Source organism: Pinus tabuliformis, chromosome 9 (genome assembly GCF_031772625.1).
Source record: "Pinus tabuliformis cultivar Carrire ecotype Pingquan chromosome 9, CPIR1, whole genome shotgun sequence".
Classification (NCBI taxonomy): Eukaryota; Viridiplantae; Streptophyta; class Pinopsida; order Pinales; family Pinaceae; genus Pinus; species Pinus tabuliformis.
The window spans coordinates 255,261,888-255,286,430 of record NC_142307.1 but is presented as its reverse complement, the minus strand read 5'-3'; positions in this window follow the sequence as shown (position 1 = coordinate 255,286,430).

The window sequence follows — 24,543 nt, the reverse complement described above, 5'->3', positions numbered from 1 at the left end:
ATAAACTCTGATTACTGTGTGGTGTTGGTAAAAGTACCAATTATCAATGTTGTAGGTTTTGGAGAGATGGAGAACTCTCCTCATGTCATCAGTCAACCTTGGAGGAGAAACACCATACAAAAATGTCATAGCTGGATGAATGAACAAGTCTATGAACTCACAGTATGTGTATGGTGATACAGAGGTGCAATGAAAAATTGAGGTCCAAAACACAACTGACCTTGGATTCCCTTGGGCATTAACTTGCTTCAGGGGAATGAGGAAGTTGTCTGGTTGATAAAACAAGAATAGATGGTAAATGTATGAAGTGTATCTGAACAGTCTCTCCCTTTGCAGATTCATTAGCTGGTCATGGATCCTATCTGCAATATATGTGGCATAGTCATAATGTACAGCTGGAGACTTTCCAGGAGAGAATATAGACAGCATTGCCATTATACTATCATCCACATCCTCCACTCCCCTAAACCCTAGGACATAGTTGATCAAATCCACTAGCATTCTGCCCAATTCATTTAAGTATGCATATCCAATAGGAGGAGTTCTGATGGCTTCAGCGCTTGGTTGTATGAACAGCTGATTGATTTTGATGATTTGGTCATTTGACAACTTAGTCCCCTTCTTTATCAAGTTCTGCATGTAGAGGGGGGTCAATGATTTTGCAGTGTGGAAATGCATCATCTCATTTATGCTCTCTGGGGTGATATGGAACAGAATTGAGCCTGTGGGGCTAAGAACAGTTCTTTGGCATGGATCATAGCACTCATGGCATCTGTGGATCAATTCTGGCATAGGATTTACCTGAGGGAGGTTGTAGATGGGCAAGTTTGAGTCCCAAATCCCTAGGATATCAGCTCCACTAAGGTGCTGGGCTTTCAACTCATTTAGCATCTGGATATTATATTTAGAGCCTAACGGAAAATAGTATAACATCTGATAATCCACATCTCCCAGAGCTTTCCATTCTAACTCCCTTTGAGGGGTATTGAGAGGCTTGATGTTCAGTGCAATTGGAGTTTCCATGGTTTCCTAAGCTTCTGACTTGCAGGTGAACTGGTTGAAGTAAGAAGAACAACACAGAGGTGATTCCTTACAATGGAAGTGTGAATTTTAAGGACCAGAGGGCGAATTGAGCACACAGCAATTGAAACACTGTTTAGCGGATTGATAAAAACAAATAGTAGGGTTGACCAGAACTTTTCTATGGTGAATTTAGCCAGCAGAGGTTTCTAGCTCACGATTGCGCGAGCTACCTGTGAATTCAGGTTGATTAAGTCAAATGCAGGTTTTGAAGACTGTTTGTTGCCTTGCCAGAGGGAAATAGGTACAGGTTAGTGGATACCAAATGGTGAATTTAGTGTTTTAACACTCCCTTAACAGTTTGTTTGTAGAAATTTGGATAAAAACCAGGTGCAGAGAATGATTTCGAGAAATACCTTGCAGATTTCCATTGACAGTCGCAAATGCAGGTACGACGGAGGCGCCCGCGGTTTCAGAGTCGAACTGTGCAGGTTGGCGCTAGTATGGTTGTCAAATACATGCAGAAACAACAACAGTCTCTTTCGGCAAAAGTAGAAATAAGACGAAATTTTGGCCTAAAAATAGATTTTTGGCAATATTGGCGCGTTTTTGGGATGACGTCAGCATGACGTCATCGGGTGGGGTCGGAGTCGGATGATGTCAGCATGACGTCACCGGGTGATGTGGCAGGTCCTGGTTGGTCCATGGATATGTTGAAGTGGCGGACATGTCAGCGAAGGGACGGACAAATGAGGTGATGCGACGGCGGGGTGGCAGCGACGTGGCTCTGACGTGGGCATGACATGGGACGAGCAAAACTAGACGGTAAGTGAAACAGTGGTAACGGTTTTCTCGAACCGCTTACAATACGGCCCTGGTTTTGTGAGAGGCTGACCCGAGAGACTGAGAAGGTGACGCGTGGCCGAGGACTGACGTAACCCTTCGTCATTTTCTCGGGTGCTAACTGTCGGGCGTCGGGACCAACCCGATATGCATAAGGGTCGTCCGATCAGAGGCGCTCGATCGGACGGCTGACGGGTTGATGAAGTGATCGAGCGATACGGAAGGGCAGCGGGATTTAAAAAATATATTTTTTTGCGATGCGCGCTTAGCGGAAGACCATTGGGGTATGAAGGATTTCGATGGTTTTTTAATATATTTTCAATAAAACCAATATAGCACCCGAACCATTGGATAACATAAAAATGGGTTTTTTATGAATAGTTTTGTCAAAATGCGCCCGGTGCTTAGACTTTGGATAAAGGAGAAAAGTGGGTTTTTAGAGTATTTTTGCCAATGAAGCGAGTTAACGGGACAAAAGGGGTTTTTAGCTAGCTTTTTGGGGATTTTTTGGGTTTTTTCTGAGCAGAGGGAAGGTGAGAGCTTAGGGGAAAGGTTGTTGCTCATAACCAGAGGTTAGAGCAGCCCCAGGACAGGGTTGACCACAGTCCCAGGTGGACTAAAGTCTCCCTTTAGACAGACATATTTAGCTATAATGCTAAAAAGAGGATATTTATAAAATGCTTTGGGGGTTTATACACCATGGTGTTAATAATACTAGGGAAAGGGTAACATAGGGGAATTACATAATAGAGTTAGAGTTAATATGGGGGAATATGTGAATGAGGGGGAAAATCACTAAGTTTACTTGAAACTTACTTAGTTTAGGGAGTAGATCAAAATGAAAAGAATTTTTAGACAAGAAATGTGGCTTTTCAATGAATAAAACCACCATCAAACCTCAAGTTTTCTAAGCAATTCAATTGATGAGGGGATGTTAGTAATGAGTGGGAAAAGGGATAATTGGGAAGTTAGACATGCTTCTTTGTTTTTCTTTTCTCATCTTGACCATCAAGGTTAGATCTGAAATAAATACCACTTCTGCAACCCCATCTACTTACCCAGCTACTTTGCCTAGCATTTTTTGTTTCTTCTTGGAGGGTGCACTTAGGCTTGTAGACCCTTACTTGCCTTTTCTTTTCTTTGGCTTTTTCTTCTGTTTTTCCTATCTACTTCTACCCTTATTTCTTCCAAGGTCCCATATTAAGCTGTTGGGAGCCTTTTCTTCTCTACCTGAACTACTTGTCTGCCAAGATTAAATAGTTTGGACAGACTCCTTTCTCTATTCTACAACTGAAAATTTAAAACATGACATGATCCAGTTTAGACTGTTGGAACATCCATCAAAATTTGAGTCCATACCAAGCTATAAGCACAGCTTGTATTCTTATGGAAATATGTGATCTTTGCATCATCAAAGCAGAGCATATTTGGACCTTTTCAGTGCCAATCATGAAATACGAAACCTATTGGTATAGGTAGCTAACAAATACTATGAAGAAAATGGAATAAAAAGACAATTCTCAATAGCTAGAACACCACAGCGGAATGGAGTTGCTAAAAGGAAAAACAAAACCATATAGGAAATGGCTAGAAAAATGTTAAAGGAATCAAACTTAGATGATAAATTCTTGGTTCAAGAAATTGATACTTTCATATTCATCTTAAATAGAGGTCTGCTCAGTAACAACTGTAACATGACTCCGTACAAATTATGGAAAGGAAGGCATGTTTTGGGGCTCAAATCCCAAGTTTTGATCTAATATTTTTGTAAAATCTCCACGAATTGCGGGCACAGAGCGCAAAATGTATGATAGAGTCATAGGGTTGTCTACCCTAGTCTTCTAAATCTAATATCGGTCTACCCATGGTTCGTGGACCATGGGATTCTATAAATAGAGCGAGGCTCTAAGTGTAAAAGTAGCGAAGTAATAGATGGAAAAGTAGAGGCAAAGAGAAAGCGTCTAAGTATCTAAGTGTGTCTTGGGTCATAGGGTAGGAGAAGGCTATGCAACTGAGTGTAAAGAGGCCTAGTAGTCCACAACTGAGTGCACGGACCCCTGCAGCTAAGTGCGTAGGGAAGATTCAATTCTGTAACCAAAGAAGAGAATAATAAAGAGAAGTTTTATCCCAATTCTATGTATCTATTCTTGAGTTATTACATGTTTGATATAAATTGCAATTATATTGTTTATTTACTACGTGCACTTGTATGAATGATTTATATTGCTAAGTATAACTTAACGCATGCAAGTTCGCTAAGTTAATCAACTAACAATTGAATACTAGTAAGGACTTGGGTAATAACAACATTCGACCCCCGAGTAGGGATGCGCGAAGGCAACATCTTGGGCTACGAGGTACGCATAAGTGAGCATAGCGATGGGCGCTCAGGGTCAAACAACAAACCACTTGAACTCATCCGGTCTGATGGACTTCCTACCCAATCCACATCTATGAAGCCATAAAGCTTCACTCCCTCTATCCATCTGTACCACAATCCAAACTAAGATGTGCCTCTGAGGTATCTCAGCACATGATTTGCTGCCTTCCAAAACATCTTGGTAGGCTGAACCATAGCTTGACTCAGCTAGCTCAACGCAAAGCATAAGTTAAGTCATGTGTTCACCAGATACATAAGTGAACACACCAACTACCAATAAACAATAGCAGTTACTACCTCACCTAAAGTAGCATCCTCCTTCCTCTAGTTCTCAGCTAGAAGAGTCTGCATGGGTTTGCACTTCTCCATATGGAACTGCCTGAGGATCTCTTTGGCATACTTGCCTTGAGACACAAAAACTTCTCCATCTCTCTGCCACACCTCCATGCCTAGAAAGTAGTGCATAAGACCCATGTCTTTCATTTCAAACTCTATTGTAAGGTCCTCCTTGCAAGACTGTATCACCTAATCATCACCTGTCAAAATCATATCATCGACATAAAGAACAATGATCAATGGCTTACGTTCTACCATGATGTGGTAAAGGTTCGCATCTGCTTCACTCTTGGTGAAGCCCATCCTGGTGAAATAGTTATCGATCCTGGTGTACCAAGCACAGGGTGCTTGCTTCAGCCCATACAAAGCCCTATTGAGTCTGCACACATGCGACTCATGAAGCATAGGGTGCTTGCTTCTACCCATACAAATCCCTTTTGAGTCTGCACACATGCGACTCATGATCGAAGGTTTTGAAACCTTCTAGTTGCTCAATGTATGCCTCCTCCTCAATCTTCCCATTGAGGAATGTTGTATTCACATCCATCTAGTGGATCTTCCACCCCATCTGAGCTAATAGTGCCAACATCAATCCAATCAATGAGTACCTTGATATAGGAGAAAAAGTCTCATCGTAGTTGATCCCCTCAACCTGTCATAAACCTCGGGAAATAAATCATGCCTTGTGTTTCTCAGCACTACCATTAGCTGCCTGATTTACCTTGTAAATCCATCTGGAGCTCACCACTGACTTGTCATGAGGTCTTGGGACAACATCCCAAACACAGTTCCGCATGATGGAGTCATACTCCTCCAGATTTGCATCAACCCAGACTGGTTGCTGCACTGCCTCCTCGAATGAAGAAGGCTCGGAATCTACACACTTTCCAACCAGGGCCATTTTACCAGTGCACTGCTTGGGCGACCTCCTCTGTCTGCGTTGAGAAGATGGTTGTCCCACATTCTCTCATGTATCTAGCATCAACCTATCTTTATACTTGCATGACTTTATGCTCATCGAACTTCAGATCCCTGCGTTCTATAGTCCTCTGACTGGTAGGCAGGTACACCTGATAGTTGTGGGGTGTATCTGTGTACCCCACAAGTATTCCGAACTTAGCTGTGGGATCCAGCTTCTTTCAGGCATCTTTGGTCACATGATAGTAAACAGATGATCCAAAGATTCGAAAGTGACTCACATTTGGTCGCTTCCCGGAAAAGGCCTCCATAGGTGTCTTCATTTTCAGTATATGGCGTGGGCTCCTGTTCTACAAGTATACTGTTGTATTGCATGCCTCAGCCCATAAATGCAGTGGTAGGTTTTGGTCATGCAACATCACTCGAGTTTCTCCCACAATCGATCTATTCTTCCTTTCGGCCACCCCATTCTGCTATGGGTTATTGGGTGTCGTCAACTCTTGTTTAATTCCTTCTGTAGCGTAGAAGTCCTTAATTGTTGGGAGACATACTCTCCACCATTTTCGCTACGCAAGGATTTTATTTTCTTTCCAGATTCTTTCTCTGCCAAGGCTTTAAACTCACAAAACCTCAAGAAGGTCTGATCCTTCTTTTGCATAAAGTAGATCCAACATCTACGAGAAAAATCATCAATAAAAATAACATAGTACCTTTGTTTAGCAGTGGAGGCTATAGAAAATGGTTCACAAACATCTGAGTGAACTTGCTCCAGGATTGCCCCAACAATATTGTCTCGAACCGAAAAGGAAGATTTCACATACTTACCGAAAGTACAACCTTTTCATGTATCCGTCTACTCTAGTTTTCCCTTGGGTAATCCGGTAGAAATCTACTGCATGATCTTCAGGGCTCCATGGTTCACGTGGCCCAATCTTTTATGCCATAGATCACCAACATCTTTGCTTTGCACCATCTCAACATTGGAACTCAAAGTAGCACAGTCGTCTACCTCAATCTTGTAGAGATTATTAACTGGAATCCCTATTTGCTTTGTCTGTCTAGTGCCGATATGACTCAGGAATACCTTTCCTTTACTAAAGACTACATCATGGCCTTTATCTTCTAGCATAGTAATGGACGCAAGGTTCTTCTTCAGACCTGGTACATACTTAACATCAGTCAGGGTGAGAGTAGCTCCATGCTCCCTCTGAAACACAACTGTACCATCACCTAAAACACAGTACTTTCCATCATCACCTATCTCGATTCGCATCTGGATATCCTTCTCCTCCAAGGTACTGAAAAGATTCTTATCACCTAACATGTGGAAGGAAGATCCACTGTCTGGGTACCAAACGCATCCCACCATGGATGAAACCATGCATGTGATAAGAGAGAAATCCAGCTCAAACTATGAGGCTAGTTCCTCACCATTAGATCCCTTAGAGGAACCCTTCTTGGATTTCTTGTATGGACAATTCGTAGCTTAATGGCCAACTTCATGACAATGAAAGCATTGCACTTTCGATTTGTCAAACTTCTTCCCACCATGGGAAGCTCTGGATTTGGATTGGGATGCCTTCCCTTTCCCCTTCCTCACCTTACTCTCTAAGGCTATAGATTCCTCATCATCTTGCTTCTATGAGGATCCATCTCTAGTGCTTCTTGTTATCTCCTCATGCATCAGATTCAACCAAAGTCGTTCCCAATCTGGCAGTTTTTTTCTTTGATTAAGCGAGTCTTGGCAACTATGCCAGCTCTTAGGAAGACTTAGGAGTGCGAGACTCACCATGTCATCATCGAATGTCGTGATCCCTATGCTTCCTAGCTCATCCCTACAGGTGGTGAGCTTGTTCAGATACGTAGAGATCATGTCGCCCTTTTCACACTTGATTTTCTGAAGCTTGTCTTTCAGCACTAGCTTCCTCTGATCGCTGCTATTTTGATATAGACCTTTCAATGTTTTCCACATCAAATATGGTGTCTCCTTCCCATGGAGACTCGAGACTATGTGGTATCGAACTCCCTCCAGAAGGATTCTCCTTGCTCTAGCCACACATTTCTTCCATTCCGCCAATTCAGTAGCATTAGTCAGCTTGGGGACTTATTGATCAATGAGGTCCTTTAGGTCGTTATCCTCTAATACTACCTCCATGCAATCCTTCCAGGCTATATAATTCAAATTGCCATGAAGATCATATTCGAGCCTTAAACTGTTGAACGCCATTGGTGAAAATGGGATGTGATAAGAACTTAATTTCTATATTCAGGAACCACACACTTCAAACTTCTCCCTTCTTGTATACTGTTCTCTCCTTGATCACCTTTTCTCTGATACCATGTAGAAGTTTTGACTGTAGATCAACAGATTATGCAATATACTAAAGCAAAATACAAGATCAATTTCTACAACAAACTTTGTGGAAGCTTAATCGAATTGAGAAAGATCAATGAGAAATAAATCACAAATAACATAGAATAAATAACCCGGGGAAAGCCTCAGCCTAAAACCCCAATCTCTATATTATCATACAAGTGGAAATATGTTCAAGTTACAAAAAGAATCAGCTCTCAAGCTATTTTGCTGTCTCTGCAATCAAACAAATATATACTCACAGACTGAATAGACACAATATATGTCCTCCTCAAGCCCTCCAAGCCTCCTATTCCCTTGCATAGTTTTTCTTGTGGTCCAGTGATGCCACATGTGTGAATTGGCCTCATCACATTCACAAAAACTAAAGAAGTAACTACACAATCCTCAAGGAAAGAATTTCGTCTGCATGCAATAGATATTCACAATAAAATATTCCTACAACTGATAGTACACTGTCCCTGCATCTAATCTCAACTCGGTCTTTGTCTGAACTCACATACATGAGTTATTTATGAGAGAATATTCAGTTATGTAAAGTGTAGCAATTACATGCAAGCATTCATTAACTAATTGTACTCACAATTAATTCAACAAACTGTTTGAATTAATCTAACTGGACTTGACTCAGTTTAACTGAGCCAACTAATTACAACTCAATATTACAACTCATCCTTATCTCTTTAACTGATGGATAAATTCCTCAATCAATGGAGAAATTTTTTCATGTCCTCACATAGACTTCATGTTTGATTTTTCACAACTAATTAACTCATGGTGAATTAATTAATTATTTTACAAAGAGTTGCTAAGATCAAATTCGAATTTTACTTATCTATTTTAGTTTAGCGACTGACTAAAATAGGAAGGTATCCCGAAATGCTATTTAGAGTAGTAATAAATTTAGCATTTCTATATTGCATTTTTTCAACATAATCTGACAAAGAAAGAAATTTAAGAGTGGCTGGACAGAAATATTCACGATTTTGTGGCGCAGGAAAATAGGAATCCACTAGTATTGAAGGAACAGTGGTTAGAGGGCTACTTATATACGGAAATCCATGAAAATTTCTTTTCAGCCTTCTCCTTTGAGTTGTACGGGTGGATCACGAAGCTAGCAGACAGTTAAGGAAGGCGTAGGCTCGACAAACTGACTGTGTGGACTCCATAGTAGGTGCGCAGGCTAGAAGTATGAGGAGATAAGATCATGCACGCTGTGGTTCATTGGCTTGATCAAATAATAGGAGGGTTTATAACTGAATTCATGGTAGATACTTCAGTCATCTATAGTGAGGTAAAATGACACTTCCTCAAGGAACCACCAGTTAAGTACATTAAATCTTTGAAAACTTGGATTAAAATGATAGTGTGTGAAAAGCGGGTTATGCAAATAAATTGATGTTTGGGGCTACACAAAGTGGGAGGATCTATAGAAATGAAGGTAGCACAGACATATAAAATAGTCCCTTGATTTTGCCTCGGCGAGAAACTGAGGAAGAGCTTGCAAAAGTTTCACCAAGAAATGCAGTCTATCTAATAAGTGCTATCGGGAAAACTAGTGTCTATGCAGAGCTGCTAGTCCCAATAAGGCTGGTAGCTACCTTAGAAATAAACAAACTAAAAACTACTTTCTTTTTCCTTTATGAGAAATAGATAAGAGAAGAATAAGGAGACCAACCTCTGTCTTGCGCTTGGTTCCTTGCTTGATTCCTTTCTCTTCTAATAGGTTTTCGCCACTCGCTTCCTTGTCTACCCAGCTTCAAAGAGTACCTGTAGAATCAAAGCAGCACCACACTATCCAAAACATAGATCTATTATCATAAACAATATAGGACCAGATGTATATTGACCATAAAAATGCATAAATCATCAATCATACAAGAATGCGGAGGAAAACTTGAATAGCTTTATTGATAATCAAGAAGAGCAAAGAGGATTACAACCAATTGTTCTGACCCAGCATCATCCTCTCAGCAAGAAAGCCCTTCTTCACCTCATGAAAAGCTTAGATCACCCAACACTATGATATTGCACCAAGAAACCAACAACACTTCCTTACAAGATAAAAAATTCCAGCCTCTGGATCTCTGGGATGAGGGATCCATATATAGATGTTTGCAAGGGGAATGAGTCAACTTTTGAGATTTGATTAGTGTCCTCTCTCTGATAGTTCTTGATTCCACTTGGAGATTGATGATATCTTACTCATCCCTGGTCGAATGCAGAGAGGCAAGTGTCACATGAGAAGTTTCTGGAAGATTCCATGCTCCTCCACCTTGCAGATTGACCCTACCATTTGTCCACTCTTGCCCATTGAACCCCATAGAAGGGTTTTTCAACATGCATCGCACCTACTGTGTGTATTTAGGTGGGATGCAATGCACTTTGACCATGGAGCAAGTGAAATGGTCCAGTTTTGACTAGTTCTGAGTAGTTTTTCATGGAGAACTTATGGGAGATGTTGTAATCAGTTGACCTTGTTCTTTTATAGGTTGGAACAACATCTTTAGGGACTTAGGAGCCCTTAGTTTATGGAAATTTATGATTGGGGTTGCAGTGCCCAAAAATGTCTATAGCAGTTGCCCCCTAAAGCATGAGGTCGTTAATCTTTTGATGTCGGGTGAACTGCTTTATCATGAGGATCTGAAGTTTTTTCAAGCTGGAAGGCGACCTGTAATAAGATACAATACAATACATTCTCTTCATAATATTTTCATGATCTAGCTGAGGCGGGCATTACCATGCTCAGCTTTATAAATTCATTTTCATGTACATAGGACAGACAATCGTCTGAGTGTAGACTGATGATTCTGGTAGAGCCATCATCCCTTAGATTGGATGATTATCTGTGCAGCAATGATGTACATTTGATGTCTTTATTTTCCTGAATATATATCGCAGCCCGAATGGATGAAACTAGATCTGAGGTCTTCAATCTCGTTCGATCTTCACTCAAAGTACAAGTCAATCCATGTGAGAGATGTTATGGAGTTGAACATGGAAAGACATCGCCTGATTACCAGCCAATGATGTAAGTTGTTAACAGGCGCGAGAGGAATCACCGATAATGATGATGACCCTCAAGGTACTACAGTACAATTCACGTGGTGTGAATAAGGGACTTGGCGTCGAACTCCACGCAAAATATTTCGGTTGAAGGCTATTGATGTAAACCTGTCGCCGGAAGTGAGAAACTTGCCATTGACGCATGCAAGCTTCAAAGTACTGAAAGGGTTGTTCCTAGACCAACTTCTTGGATAATGAGCTGACGTCGACAAGAAGCGATCCACCATAGGAGGGCCTTAGTGAATCCCACATCAATGACGCGGAACGGAGCAAATGATTTTAATGGAGGTGAAAATGATCTGGTGATATAAGGTTCAGGGTGGTGGTCATGAAAGAATGGAGCGTAAATGTATTGCAGTGGGTGGGACACAGGTGAATTCTCTGAGCGACTTCTCTTGAACATATCGGCAACACTGACATGATGCATTGGTAGCATTAACCCCAAATTTGGATGGTGTGATGGAACCATGGTGATGTGACCAGTGAATGGAACAACCCAACCCGACTCGGATGCGGAGTGAAAGTGTCATGTTCAAGAGCGACTTGCTACCAACAAAGTTTCTTCAAGTTTTCTTCCCAATTTTTCCCCAGTCATTGCTGACCAGTACCTCTTTATTTTTGTCAAGCTTTAGGAGGATAACATATGTGTGTTCTATAATTTCCCTTCGGGCAAACCCATCGCTATGTTTTAACGAGCCTAGCGATAGTGAAACTCGTTCTTGTCTATTATGGACAAGTTTGTCGCTATTAGGTTTTAACGAGTTTAACGACAAAGATAACTCGATCCTTTTCAATTTTAGAGAGTCTAAAAAGGGATGTAAAGGAAACTCCAAAAATCCTTTTTCGTCATCTAATCCCTTAAGTCCGAAAAAGTATAAAAGAATACAAAAGGGATGAATTTTCGGTAATTTTAACGATCCGAACAAAACCAAGCACTCGATCTTTTTGTGTAATAATCCATGAGGTCCAAAAAGATTAAAATCTAAAGGAGGGATAGCACTTCCGGTCCCTTTAACAAGCTGGAGAGGCTAATGGCTCGACAATCTTTTCATATTTTATGAGTCAGTTGAAAAGAGCTTAAAGGAGACTCATTTTTTAGGAACGGGTGATAGATTTGGGTAGCAGCTGATTCCAGGTAAGGTTTGGAATTTTCCAATCATGGCAGTGTCACAAGGATGGCTAACAGGATCAATCTTCACAGCTATTCCTCAAAAGGGGTAAACAATTAAGTGGAGGTGAATGATCGGCCAATACATAGTGGAGGTGATGATGAGGACATGACCAAGGCTTCAAAAGGCTGATGATAATACATTCATGATGGTTATTTACCGGGTATGGTTCATTTTTTAATGAGCTTAAACGCTAGGGGAAACACTTGCTCATTGCTTATGTTTATTTTTTAACGAGCTTGAATTTCGCGTTAAAACTGCTCGATTTAATGGTCATTGATTTTCTTGATTTTACCATTAATAACTTTGTTCCTTAAAAGGTTGTACTGCCTACTCAATTGCTTCATCAAACTAGTTAGAAATCAACAATATATGTTTGAAAAATGAGTTAAGACACTAATATTTTACTTGAATTATATAAAAAGTAATTTAAAAGTGCTTTTACCCCTCATTTTACCATTTCATTTGAACTTTGGTTTGTGGGAGCATTGGAGGTGCTTTCCCCCTTGATTTTCACCATCTGATTCCGGGAGGTTCTATGGACAATTTTTGGTGATGTCTAGACTAGGTAGGAGCTAAACCTGAGCTCTTTCATTTCATACTTTCCATTTTGCATTCTGAGCATGTTTTCTAGTTTTTCTGAGCCTCTGGGGTTTGAAAAACTCGCCCGGGCTCCATTGCACCCTTTCTATATCGAAAGGTGCGTTTCATGTTGGCCTACCCACTGGACAGTTAGCATGCAACGTACCTAGAACACTGCTGGGGGTGCGATGGGCGCAAGGAGGGAAATTTGTGCATAGTTTTTAATGGAAATTTTCGCCTGTTTTTCACCAAATCAAGATCTAACTCTTCTCTTGTTTGTTTTCAGAGATTCATTGGAGAAAAATTCATGTTACATGGCAAGAATGTGAGCATGAAGAAGAGGACATGCTTGCTTTACATGATCCGGTTATGGTAAATGCACTGCGGAACTGTGGCATGTTCAAGTTTTTCTGCATCTCTAGCATGAGGCAACAAATCAACTTGTTGCAGTATTTTCTCGATGTCTGGGATCCTACCAGCCAGGTGTTCCAGATTAGGGGAAAATCCATCCCCTTGACTATCATGGACATCTATTTTTTGACTGGCTTATCGAGGCGGGATACCCCTATCTCATTATCAAGTTCGTCCCGTGGGGGTGAATCTGTGAGAGATTACATTCGCAGGATTTGCAGAGAGGGATCTCAGCCGAGTAAAGACGGCAAGATCAAAATTCGAGATGTCACTGACAGGCCCCTGAGGACCATTCTCTTCACTTTTTCTAGGATGGCTGGTAGTGCGGCTCTTCATGTGGCCAACTGGTCTTATATGCAGTATGCCTTAGAATGTCTTGAACCGAAGGTGTTCAATTGGTGTGACACAGTACTCTTTGTGATGAAAGAACAATTGCCCAAGGTGAAAAATGGAAGATTGAAGAACTTTGGATATGGTTCTATTTTGACCGCCTTTGCCTTGGAAAAGATCCCGCTGATTCCTTTCACTTGGTTTACCTTCACCGACTGAGCCACGGATGCAGAGATGGGTCGACCATATGTCCAGACATGCTGGTCAATCTCAGGTTTCCTTTTCTGATACCTCCTTTGAGTGGTTCGATCATCAGGAGATGGTTTTTTCCGAGTATCCATATGTTGGTATGGATTTCCGGGGTGACCCGGATTTCGTACTGCCGGCTGGCGAGTAGTGGGGTGCCATTGGTAAATTCTTTGACCATATTTCTATTTATTGTTTCTCTTTATAAAGTCCTTGTGATTTATTCTGTCAAGACTAATCAGAACTCATGTGCTCATGCAGATGTTGGACCCGTTCGGCCAGTAGTACGCCTGAGAGTGCCAGCTGCCGCTCCAGCAGGAGAGGCTGCGGGAAGGGCTACCCTTCGCGACCTCGATGTGGCTGAGACTCTTTCAGCATTACAGGATCAGGTCGAGGGCCTCACTCTCGGTATTCTAGATGTGAAGACTGATGAGCTTCCTCTGAGGTTGCAGCGACATACTACTGGCGTGCCAAGTCGATGGACTAGGTTTTTACGAATGATTGCACAGGCGGTGACTTGTTATCAACAACATCATTAGACTAGGGTGCCCCCTAGCGTTTTGAGTTTTGGATCATTTGACCAATTTTGTCTTGGTTACAGAACATTATGTGTAAACCATAAACAGTTATATATATATATATATATATATATATTTTATATATTTCGGAGTTTTATTTTAGTTAAGTTACATGATCTGGATACAAATATTGATGAAATGCTTCTTTTTATAAATGTTGCAAATGCCTATCTAACACATAATTTTCCAATGAGTCAGTTAATGTGTTTAAGCTTACGGAAATATGTTGATATTGAATAAAACCAAATTGCCTTTCCAAAATCTTGACCCTTAGGAACATGCGATAGATAGCTGGATTTCGGACGGAGTAGATACCAGTGAGTTGTAGTATGACGAGATGTGAGTCTAGCCTAATGACAAGTCGGCGTATGCCATGTGTGATGGCATCAAAGAGAAGTTCTATCAACGCGCTATATTCAACGATGTTATTTGTTGATCAACCAATACATACCCCTCTGAAACTTACTAACTCGCCACTTGGATCCAAAATGGCCCAGGCCGTAGAAGATAGGTTCCGCGAACTACGACTTGCTCCGTCGACATATCCAACAAAAGATTCCAATAGGTTCGACATCTACGACAAATGTAAAAAGCGGATTACTTGACCAAAACGATTACCCTTAGCGAAAACAAAAATGTAACAAAAGCATATGGGTTACCACACTGAATCATGCGTAGTAACGCTTAAGGTACAACCCGTTACGGGGTTGCGCCAATGGAATTCCATCATAATCCATTAACTCGTAGGCTCCTTTTGCTAATACACATTTAACAATATAGGGGCCCATCCATAAAGACTTGAATTTACCTGCTCCCAATTTATCGGATTCTTGGTCGTAAAGTAAGACCAAGTCACCTTCTGAGAAGACACGAGGTTTGGCATTCTTGTCAAACTGCGCCTTGACACGTTTCTTATGGGCTTCATTAGCCAAAGCGGCATCATGACAGGTTTCATCCAATTGGATTAGTTCCAAGAAACGAGCCTCCTCTTTTGAAGTTCCAGGGAGAAGGTCGATTGCGAGTTTGAGGGACGCGATTTCACACTAAACTGGTAAGATTGCTTCTAGGCCATACACCAGTTGGAAGGGTGTAAACCCGGTTGCATTCCTTACCGATGTTCGGTATGCCCACAAGGCCGAGTACAGGATCAGGTGCCAACTCCTTTTGTTGACTCCAATCATCCTTTGCAGCATGCGCTTCAGGACCTTGTTGATTGCTTCAACTTGTCCATTGGCGTGCGAGTAATATGGAGTAGAGCTGTCGTGAGACAACCCTAATTTGGCAGCTAATTCGACCATCATGTGATTGCGAAAATGCGATCCATGATCTGTGACTATAGCCTGTGGAACACCGAGTCTGGCGACTACATGATTGAAAAATAAAAGGGCAGTTGTTTCACCAGTGTTATCTAATGTAGGGATCGTCTCGGCCCATTTGGTAAAATAGTCCACTGTGACTATGATCTACCCATGCCCCCTAGTTGAGGTGGGGTTACATGTCATGAAATCAATGCCCCATTTGGCAAATTGCCCAACAGCAACTATTGGCTGTAGAGGTGTGGATGGTCTTCTGGTTTTTCTATTGAAAATTTGACAGGCATGGCATCTTCTGACTGCGGTTATGCAATCTTTGAACATTGTTGACCAGAAGTATCCTGCTCGTAAATTTTTTTGCACCGTAGCGTAACCAGATTGATGCCCCCCACATGCGCATGAATGGCAACCATTCAGGACTTTTTTGGCTTCCTCATGGGTGAGGCACCTCCTCAGAACTGTATCGACACCACGACGGTAAATCGTATCACTGACGATCATGTAGTCTTTTGATTGGTATCGAATACGTTTTTGTCCGGAGTGGGAGGTATTAGGCCTATATTTTTGGGTTTGGAGATAGATGATTATATCTCCATACCACGGATTGCTTGAAGATATCAGAAACAAAGATTCATCCACGATTGTTTCATCTGATGTTTCATCGTTGGACGACGATGGGAGATTGCATAGTAATTCCGCGAAAACCAGGGCTTTCTTTGACTTGGATTTTACAAATTCCAGATCAAACTCTTGTAGAATTGATATCCATTTTTAATATTTTCCTCCTAGAAACTATCACGACAATATATAAGTCATGGGGTTGCAATTTGATAGAATGGTAGTTTTTCGAAAGAGGAAATAGTGTCGAAATCTCTGTTTCGCTTGAACAGCTGCGAGTGCCAGCTTTTCAACATAGGAATATTTTCTTTCTGTATCATTTAAGTTCCTACTTAAATAATATATAGGATGTTCAATTCTATTGTCTTCTTGAAATAAAACCATTGCGATGGTTGTATCCGCTGTAGCCAGATACAGGTTAAAGTCTTTTTGATAATCAGGAGCATACATTAATGATTCTTTCATTAGGGATTCTTTTAAAGCATCAAAGGAATCTTGCGCGACCTGATCCCAGATGAAGGGAACTTCCTTTTTCAATAGACTTGTATAACCTTTAGCAAGTTCGGTGTAATTTGGAATAAACCTCCTCAGAAAGTTTGCTTTCCCTTGGAATTTCTGAATCTGAAGCAAATTTGAAGGTGGAGGCAAATTTATGATTGCTTGAACCTTACATGGGTCGAGACGAATCCCGTCCTTTGAGAATACAAAGCCAAGTAAATGACCAGAACTGACACAGAACACACATTTGTGTGGATTGAGTCGTATCTTGTAGTGTCGGCAACGTAGAAATATCACTCTCAAATGGTGCGGATGATCGGTCCGCTTTCGCGAATGAGTCGGAAGGTTATCGAGATATGGTTGAACGATGTTTTTGATGTCATGGAAGGTATAATTCATTGCCCTCTGAAATGTTTCCCCTGCGTTCTTTAAGCCAAAGGGTAATTTTCGATATGCGAATGTGCACCACGGACGAATAAATGCAGTCTTTGACTGGCCCTTGGGTGAATATTTATTTGATTATACCTAGAGAATCCATCCATGAGTGAAAAGATTTTGCATCTGGCGCATTCATCAATTATCTGGTCAATAAGGGTGTAGGGTAGTTGTTTTTTGGACAAGCTTGATTTACATCCCTATAATCAACGCACACTTTAATCGTTCCTTGTTTTTTCATCATAGGAACAATGTTTGATACCAATCGGTTAGAGGAACCAGGTAAATGAAACCAGCATGGAGAAGCTTTTCAACTTCTGCTTTGATGGCAGTGGCTTTCTTGGGGTGCACCTACCGTAGCTAATGTCGTACTGGTTTGACATCTAGATACATCTTGATTTCGTGTTCAACTATACTCGAGTCAATGCCTGGCATTTCATCATATGATCAAGCAAAGACATCTCTGAATTTGCGAAAAAGAGCGTTATATATTTCCAGTTCTGAAGGAGAACAACATTTGCCAACATAAATATTCTCTACAACATCTATTTTGGTCGAGATATTTATGGCGATAGTCTCTTCAATATTGGACAAGTTTCGCTCAGAATCCACCGTGTTTACAGTATTTGATAGGAAATCAAAAACTGAAGGATGATGAAGGTCATCAGGAGTATCTTCTTACAATCCGGAAGATGGGAACGATGGTGGTAATCTTCCCATGGCACCCCTTCAATTACCATTGATTGAACAATTCCTTCGTCGGTGTAATGCACTTGCGACCAAGGATCTAAAGGGGTGCCATATTCCTTAGACCTATCTATCCAAACACTTGATGAGTGTTGATTCGGGTCTGCCTCCCATGCCGAAAACATTGATTGCTACAATATTTCTATTGGGCTTGGAGGCAATACCTGCGGATGATCCATGTTTATATCGTTTTCTGAGATCTTTTGAATCGAAGATATCATATTGCAGGTTCCTACCATTGCCACTTCCGCCAGATTGATTGGAGGCGGAAGGGAAAAAGTACCTATTAATATAGGGTCTTTTAGTAGGCCTACTCCGATATTTTGAAGCATATGGGTGCTTCCATTGGTCATCGGAATGCTTCCCGTAACTTGGGAACTATTGGGGAGAAGTGTTTTTTGGTCGACGATTGTAATTCCTCCTTGAAAAGGAAATGAAATCTTCCTAAAGTAGGTCGAAACAACTGCAGCCATAGCATATATCCATGGTCTTCCCAGTAGGATGTTGTAATCGAGGTTTCCGTCGATTACTTCGACATCTATTTCTACTATTTTCCCCCCTAGTTCAACTTGCAAGTTACTTAGAATACCATATGGGGTATACGTTCGTCCGTCAAATTCTTTTAATGTTGTCAAAGATCACGACAAGGTTGGTGACCCTTAAGTTTTCCAGCAACTCATCGACATAATACATGTAGATGCCCCCTCATCAATAATTGTTCGATGAACAGTTTTGTTGAGGGCTTTCACTTGAATGAGGAAAGCTAGTTGAGCTGGTAACTGAGGATCGTATCCTTTATGATTAAAGGATACAAGATTAGAATCCTTTGGGTCTATCCCACCTATAGCTGATAATAAAGCCTGCTTTTGGGATGGATAATTTTGTAGTACCCCAAGTGTCGACATAGCGGATGGCGATTGAGCCAGATCTTCCACTATATTATAACGTTGTGCTGCTCTGGCACGAGGATTAAATTTCGACTTGTGTAATACTCCCTTTGGCAGTTTTATTGTTAGCTCTGGAATGATGGGTGGCACAACTTCTGTTGAAGTTGTTGTCGAAATACTCGGTTGATCTTTATCCTTGTTGTTCGACAGCTTTGGATTCCCGTAATCTTTGTTCCTTGTCGATATCAAAGCATCATTTTGCTATTTCGAAACCGACAACATCAACACTTGGGACGGGGAAGCATTTTCACTAGCAACCAGATTTGTCCCTGGATTTGGAAACGGATCAGTCAATACTGCCGAGGTTTTTGAATTCTTGAAGAATCTTTTAAGCTCAGCTTTATGTGGACAATTTTTTGTCCAACGATCCTCATCGCATATTAAGCATGGATTTTTTGGTTTCCTATCTTCAGGAGGGTTTGCAAAAGAATTTTTAGGTGATGATTCTTCTTGTTTCTTCTTCTTCCCTTTGTTTTTCTTCTTGCCTCCTGGTTGCTTGGTTTCTTTTCCTTTATCAGTCGAGACGACATTTACTTCCGAGGCGAGAAGTTATTCTTTTTCATTTTGACTGGAAATCTTACGGGCCTTTTTAGATGTAGCCTTTGTCGATTTCGTGTCTGTCGTACCAATCACGCCATCGCTGGCATGAGAGTAATTGTTCGATTTAGGAGGAGGAGGGAAGGAAAATTCTGGTCTGGGAGTGTCAGGGATTTTATCGTAGAGCGTGATAGACTGAGTATAAATCAAGTCTAAATATTGCGCACGAGCAATAACTTGCTCTTCAGTGACGACTCCTCCTTTTGCCACATATTCTGTAATGGAAGGTAATAATGACTTAATAAACCATTCAGCCAAAAGATGATTAGGAACATACGTTTTTAGCATTCTACGACGACGTCGCCACTCATGAATATGATCGGATATATGAGTGGTCGTTGTTTGCTTGAAATTGGTAAGAAGTTTTGTTCCCATTTTGTACCTTATTGGTAACTGAAAATGGGTTAAAAAGGTTGTGGCTAGGGTACTGAAGTTGTCAAACGAAGCTCTAGGTAACTCGATATACCATTTTACTGTTGGACCAATTAACGTCCTCTGGAAAAGGCGAAGCCTAATCGAATCATCATTTAGGGTGTTTGATGAACACCACGGATGAAAAGTCATCACATGATTCGATGGGTCTTCACCTAGATTTCCATTAAATTTAGGAATATCTGATGGAAGTTTATGTGGAATCGCTGGCCACCAAGGGGCATAAGCAATTGGATCATTCATTAACCTATTTAGATCCAGTAACTCCAAAGTTTCCATGAAGGGTAACTGTAGATTCAGGTTTGGCGAAGCATACCCAGGATAAGATGGGATTTCCTGAGCAGTTGGTCTCTGCATAAGCATAATGCATTTGATGCTGGTAACTTTGGTAAGGTTGATGGGCATAACCATTGTAGAATGGTTGATTTTGACCGTTTTGAATATATGGTTGCCCGCTATTTGCAAAGATTTGTTGCTCAGATCCTTGATATACTTGTTGGAATTGCGGTTGTTGGTATTGCAACAGCCATGGTTGCGAAGCCATGTGCTATTTTCCAATACTGACCGTTTGACCAAGATGAGGGGCAATTGTACCCATTTGGGCCTGTATCATTCCACTAGTTGGCGATTGTGGTTGAGTCGCAGGGACAAGAGGCTGTTGCATTACAACCTGAGAAACCTGAGGTTGGCATACAACAGGCAGTGCTTGTACTTGTGACACCATCACAATAGCCGGCGTAGTTGGTATATTTGACATAGGTAAACATTGTTGCATCGAATATACAACTCTTGGTTGTTGAGGCAGTATCGGCACCCAACAACTAGATGTAATTCCAGCATAACCTAAATTTTGTTGTGAACTCCCGTATGGTTGTCCTCTTGGAGGAGACAATGAAAGGGTATACTGCCCCCCATACGTCAGTAATCCGGTACTTAAAGGAATTGTTTTCCCTTGAGGACCAGACTGCCCAAATTAACACCCTGGAGGATCAATTTGATGAGACTCAACATAAGAGTTCCTGGATACTATTTCAGATGAACAAACAGGAACAAACCATATTGTCGAAATAGCCCCTGAGTGGGCCCAGTCTAGCGATTGAGAGCTAGTTAGGACAGATGGTATGCCGGCGAACATTGTTGGAGTGATAGCAGGAAGTTCTGTCGTCGTTGTGTCGGATGACACAGTCCTAGATGTCGACGGTTGTTCAGAGATTTCTAGTCTATCCAAAAGATTGCCTAGCGATTCAACAGGAGCTTCTGATGGCGGTAGACTAATTTCTGATGAAAAAGGATATAGAGTGATCTCGACTCCAAATCGAAATGGAGTACTAGATGGAGGATCCTCCACAATCTCTTCTATAGCAATCAGACCAGGTGGAAGAGGTAGACCGTCAGGTCCGTAAAATATTTTTGGTGCTGAAGAAGGTATAGAATCTGCAGCGACAGATGTTTGGGGAATAACACCTCCCGAATCAGTTGTAGATGGAGTTGGCTCAGTAACACAAGTGTTTACCGTCACACTAGGATCAGTTCTACTGTCCTTTGGTGGCTGTTGAACTTCTTCTGTACAGGCAGGGATACCAGAAATGTTTGGAGTAACTGGAGTCTCCGATGGTGTTGGAACACTTCTTCTAACTTTACCAGGGGATTTGGAACCAGTTAAACGAGTTCGCTTTGTCTGTAACAACTTCAACTCTGGAGACAAAGACGGTTGAATCGTAAGCCTCCGTGAACAACGGGGTTTCAATTGAATTTCTTCCACGATTGCGGATTACTTGATCAACTAAAAATCAAGGGGAAGTATGTTTCCGAATTAGATGAATTTTAGACGCTTTGACACAACTTGTTTTTTCAATTTTTAAAAGTCGAGAAAAAACAAAAGATGACTCTAGTCGCATTCGATTTTTAATGAGCCTGAAGTGACAAGTGCTCAGATGGACCTTTTCCGTTAAGGAGTCTGAAAAGGAACGAAAGGGACTGCTCTGGAAATCTAGACAGAGGGATTACCAAACCAATCGCAAAACTGGAGAATAATTTTTACGGTACGACAATCAATCTTCCCGAATGTTGTGTTCAGTGCATTGCGATTGATAGGGCGGCAGACATAGCTTCCTATGGATAAAGGATTAAGCCTATTGTGGTCTCCCAAAATATACTCGACGGTACGTGGGAGCACAAGTCTGTACTAGCACTTATCGTCTCAAAGTGGAGGAATCACCCAGCCAACAGTGAAAACAATAGTTACCAGGCTTTACGACGCCGGAATACGTCTCTAGCCTGGACTTCTAGATGTTGTGCGTTAGGTTCCAAAGCGTTTTTAGATTCATTAAATTTATTTTATGGTTGATCTTGCTTAAGAAATTTTCCTTTCAGGTCCACCGCGTGATGTAGATGTACAATTCCTAAAATGCAATCTAAGATGATAAACAATCATTTAACCTTCTTTCTGCAATGAAAATCCTAGCTACTAAGGAAAGAGAGATGATTTTCTTTCAACAAAGAGCAGAGAGCACACACTATATGCACTATCCTAAATCAAACCAACAAACAGTCTAAATGCAAATGCACATGCATGTATTTGTTTTCAGCCTTCTTAATGGGTAAATGATAAAAAGAAAGCTAAGCGCAAATTTGAATTATTTTTCGAAGCGACAATTACTAACAAGTTTCTTTTCAAAACAAAATGAGGACAATGATGACACTTTGTTATTTGGAATTGAAAACTTGCTTTCGACACTTGAAAAACTACTAATTCAAATAAAATACAAGAGTAACAGTGTAATCGACTATCAAGAATAATCAGATTCTCTTCTATGACTGAAAACGACACTTTCAAATCAAGAAACGACAGTACAATTGCGCTACTTCTTTGTAAAGGAGAACTTAAATTGACTCAAAAATACATAAAAACATTTACAGTTCTTTGCACAATGGAGGCGGAATAACAGCAAGGAAGGGGGTTTCAACAAAGGTGTACTGACTATAGGCAACAAAATTCTTGAATAGAGCTGAAAAGAGTGAACACAGAAACCAAAATTTAGGAACAAGGTCTTGTCTGATCAGCGCACCTGTAACATAGTGAAACTGAAATGCAACGCACCTACTACACTCAGGAAGTGTGATGCATTTGGAGTTCGTAGAACAGACAGTGCGCTAGACTAGGGACGAGACTTTGACTGGGTTATGGGTCATAGTTTGTAGTTCAGTTCAGGGATTTAGGCCGAACAAGTGGTAATCAGTAAATCAATCACAGGGGTATATCTAAGGAGGTTACTAGAGCCACCATGAGGGCAATTAGAGAGCTTGTAAATCAATCGTTTAATTCACAAACAAAACCTGAAGATAGAATGATGCAGCATTGATCTACTTTGCACTTGCATAGCAAATGTAGTTCGAAGGCTAGCTGGCTTGACTTCAGGCTCCGTCTGTAAGTTTATAAAGTAAACAAATGTAGATAAACAAACAATCTATTCGCTCCCCAGTGGAGTCGCCATTTTTTTGTCGGGAAAACTAGTGTCTATACAGAGCTGCTAGTCCCAATAAGGCTGGTAGCTACCTTAGAAATAAACAAACTAAAAACTACTTTCATTTTCCTTTATGAGAAATAGATAAGATAAGAATAAGGAGACCAACCTCTGTCTTGCGCTTAGTTCCTTGCTCGATTCCTTTCTCTTCTGATAGGTTTTCGCCACTCTTCCTTGTCTACCCAGCTTCAAAGAGTACCTGTAGAATCAAAGCAGCACCACACTATCCAAGAACATAGATCTATTATCATAAACAATATAGGACCAGATGTATATTGACCACACAAATGCATAAATCATCAATCATACAAGAATGTGGAGGAAAACTTGAATAGCTTTATTGATAATCAAGAAAGAGCAAAGAGGATTACAACCAATTTTTCTGACCTAGCATCATCCTCTTAGCGGGAAAGCCCTTCTTCACCTCATGAAAAGCTTATATCACCCAACACTATGATATTGCACCAAGAAACCAACAACACTTCCTTACAAGATACAAAATTCCAGCCTCCGGATCTCTGGGATGAGGGATCCATATATAGATGTTTGCAAGGGGAATGAGTCAGCTTTTGAGATTTGATTAGTGTCCTCTCTCTGATAGTTCTTGATTCCACTTGGATATTGATGATCTCTTACTCATCCCTGGTCGAATGCAGAGAGGAAAGTGTCACAGGAGAAGTTTCTAGAAGATTCCATGCTCCTCCACATTGTAGATTGACCCTTCCATTTGTCCACTCTCGCCCATCGCACCCCATAGAAGGGTTTTTCAACATGCATCACACCTACTGTGTGTATTCAGGTGGGATGCAACGCACTTTGACCATGGAGCAGGTGAAATGGTCCAGTTTTGACCAGTTCTTAGAAGTCTTTCATGGAGAACTTCTAGTAGATGCTGTAATCAGTTGACCTTGTTCTTTTAGAGGTTGTAACAACATCTTTAGGGACTTAGGAGCCCTTAGTTTATGGACATTTATGATTGGGGTTGCAGTGCCCAAAAATGTCTATAACAATAAGGCAGTGAATTCCGTGCGTACCCCCTCCACCTAGACCACCACCAGTTTCACCATCTTCAACCCCATCTCCACCCACACCACCTCTGCCACCACCATAGTTCAATATGGTGAGCGTAATAAAGTTTTCGGTGTTCAAAGGGGTAGGGAACGAAGATCCAGACCAATT